The sequence below is a fragment of the Rutidosis leptorrhynchoides genome, chromosome 5, assembly GCF_046630445.1.
Source record: "Rutidosis leptorrhynchoides isolate AG116_Rl617_1_P2 chromosome 5, CSIRO_AGI_Rlap_v1, whole genome shotgun sequence".
Taxonomy (NCBI): Eukaryota; Viridiplantae; Streptophyta; class Magnoliopsida; order Asterales; family Asteraceae; genus Rutidosis; species Rutidosis leptorrhynchoides.
In genome coordinates this window covers 143,102,688-143,106,347 of record NC_092337.1, presented here as the reverse complement: position 1 = coordinate 143,106,347, position 3,660 = coordinate 143,102,688, and positions in this window count along the sequence as shown.

The window sequence follows — 3,660 nt, the reverse complement described above, 5'->3', positions numbered from 1 at the left end:
ATTCAAGTGTTTGGGGTTCCCTATCAATATATGAAATGAATTCGCTCATAGCCAGTCATGTTGCAAGTATTGTCATAGGCTTGATCAAGAATCAAATCTTCACCGGTTAAATAAGGACGGCACTGATCTTCTCCTTAATCATTCTTTCAAGAGAAGAGCGGGTTTAAAGACTGGTTTGCGGAGAAACATGAAGGTTTTGATATGGCGAAAAGGGTGACTTTGGAATCATTGAAATATAGAGAGATTCAATATATTTTGGTTTCATGAGGATATACTTTTTCTAGGAAAGATGGTACTCTATTTTTCTTGAAGAGTTCCTTTAGAGGGTGCTGAAGACTTTTCTTCTTTTCTATAATACTCCTGGGTCACAATCTTCATTTTCTTGGTGGATGTATGCTGGAGACTTTGCTCAACATTTTTTATTTTTTTTACATATCTCATCTTCATAACTTTGCCTATTACTTCTTGTGCCTAGAGAGAAAGGTATTTCATCAGAAATAGGTCTTTTTATGACCTATCAAAAATAGTGTGAAATTTTAGAATTTTTCGACAAGTGTTTGAAGTAAACTTGGTCGATCTATCTCTTTAAATTTCTAGATTTTGGAAATGAGAAAGGAAAGAGGGTGGAAAAGGTAACGTATTTGATAGTGAATTTAGGGGTGAGTATTTTCTAATTCATAAACTCTTTGGTGTGAGTTGGTCGGTTTAAATGCGTGGAGTGGAAACGAAAATGGATGGTTTTTGTCTTCTCTATTCAGAATGATTTCGGAAGGAGTATCACACCTACACCACGTATGGAGCTTACTAACCATTGGCCTCGAAATGTATGTCAAGGTCAAGTTCTAACTCTAAATGCTAACATCGGCACTCTCAACGGAAAAGATAGTGAAACATTAAAAATGAATGCTTGTTGGGCCATTTTTGGGTGCCTCACAACAATTATATTGGGTCGATAATGCCTAGTCATGAAATGCTCTTTTAGAGAATCAGTTCATCCTTAAGAAGATTTCTGTCCTCATTTGTCTTAATTTTAGAACAAACACGCTTGATTTTCAAAAGTACTTTTTCAGAAAGTATCATTTAGTCAAAAAATTTTAAAAATTTACGTTGAGGATAAAGAATCTAAATAGTAGGAATACTCGAAAAGCTTAGTAAAATTTTAAGGTAAGAACATTTTTCGAGCATCCCATAACTAATTATGGTGTACTACACCGCTATCCCACATTTAGAGGAACATTGACCCTAATGTTTATTTTTAGATTTTAGGGACCTAAAATCCCACACTTAGAGTTTGAACATGTCAGAAAATGTATCCAAGCTCAATATTGGGTTGGAATCCAACACTTAGTGATAAGCTTAGGATAGGGTATAGTTTAAGAATTTTAACGAAGCAAAATAAATAAACGAAGAGAAAGAAATGAATTACTCCCCTTGGATGTGGCTGTGAGCTGAGGATCTGAAGGTAGACTGAGTCGGTCTTCTTGAAGTGTACTCGAGCTCATTAGGGCGTTCTCATTCTCCATACACCATCCACCAATAACTTGCAATGAAATAATCAACATGTTTCCTTATCGTTTCATCATTATTCAAAGAGTCTCCACCACAGGCATCGATAACTGTGTATTACTTGTAAAAATGGAAAAGATCAAACCTAGACAGGTGATTAAGCTTTAGGTCATAGACTCACTGATTTGCGTTTTGATGAAAAATACATTTGAAAACTTGAGGGTTTCAAAATTAGGTTTTTGGAAATTCAACCGAAATTAGTGTATGACTAAAAAGCTTAATCCCACACTTAAAGTGTTGACTGCCTTTAATTTTAAGATTTTGAAAATGATGTAAATATTGTAATTAAGTTCATGGCAAGAAAGAAACTTTGAAAATCTCATTTTAAGTTCACTTTTCTCATTTATTCAACTACCCTAATTTATCGTAATCTAACTACTACTAAAAAAATAAACACATGGGTTGCCTCCCGAAAAGCGCTAGTTTTTGTTCGAGTCACGAGCCTGACTCTAGTCTTATTTCTCAGGAAATCTAGGCGGCTCCCTTGCATCCATCAGTGGACACAAAAGGTAATATTGGAACATACCATAGGGATTGAAGCGTACATAAAATAAGGTATGTCCAATGAGAGGAGAAGGTGGTTTGAAGTGAATGCTTTGTTTAACTTGAGGTATAACAAATCTATCAACTTCTTCTACCTCTTTGATGTGTGTGGGTTGGTCAAACGGGTCCTCATCACTCAATGATGTGTATGTCATTATGTATTTGAGTGATGGTTTAAAGGGTAGCCCTGACGCAAAACCCGTCTTTCTTATTTTTGACTTCGGGTTGGTCGTAATGTTGTACTCTAAGGATGGAGGTGGGACAACATCCATTGACGTCTCCAATATGGTAGCAACAATAACAACTACTTCAGTGCTAGAATCCTCTATATCCTTCTTCTCATTCGAACTTTCCGTTTCTATTTCCTAATCGATTGAAGTATAATTGGTTCAGAGAGTTCTTCTAGAACGAAATCCTCTCCAGTCATTAAAAGATCAAAATAAGGTGAGAGTGAAGATTGGGTTGGGGTGGATTGCTTATTCTTCTCGTCTTCTACTTCTATCTTCTTCTCTTCATTCTCAGAATAGAAGGTGACTTTCCTAGTGGGTATGGTATTTATTTTGCCGTTCCCATCAGAAGGACATACAGTCTCGTCGATTGTGAAAGTGACCTCTTCTCCACAGGCTCTCAAGGTGATAATTCGTGAATAAATGTCAACGATCGCTTTGGCTGTATTCATGAAAGGCCTTCCTAAGATGATAGGGGTTTTCACGTCTTATTTAAAATCCATAACCACAAAGTCGGTCAAAAAAAGGAATTTGTTGACCTTAACCATGACGTTCTCAGCTATTCCCTTAGGATATCTAGTGGATTGGTCAGCTAGTTGGATGCTCATTTTGGTAGGGTTAAGGTTTCCAATTTCGAGTCTATGGAACAGTGAGTATGGCATGAGATTGATGCTGGCACCAAGGTCAGCGAGAGAATAGATAGTACCAGATTGGTAGATATATCAAGGAATCGTAAATCGTCCAGTATCACCTAGTTTTTCTGGAAGATTATTTAAGAGAATGGCTGAACAATCCGCGTTCAGCGGGACATTGGGTACTTTGGGTACCTTATCCTTGGTTGATAGGAGTTTCCTAAAATACTTCTTACTATGAGGATTTTTAGACACAGTGTCCAAAAATTTACCTTCAAGCTTGAAAGATTTCATCTTGTTATGTCTTTGCTTGAGACGGCCCGGTAATGGAATGGGTGCTTTCCCATTGGATTTAGGTGATGACTCAATGATTAATGTCGAATTAGTTTGTTTCTTCACCCGAGAAGAAACTGAAGGTTGGCTGTGTGGCACCTTTTGGCTATGTGCCACCTTTGAGTCATTATCAGGACAACCTAGAGAATCAAGACATTGATTTAGATGGCTTATTTGATTTTCAAGACCACACAAGTGATTAGTCATGACTAAGTCAGTTGCGTCTTGTCTTGCTGTGATCATGTGGATGATTAGCAGTAGGACATCGTCTCAGCTTGTCTCTGGTGGGGTAGTGGGTTTGGTGGGTTGATTGTGTGTATGAGCTAGGATCTTATCGGAGTAGACAATAGAGTCCTCAC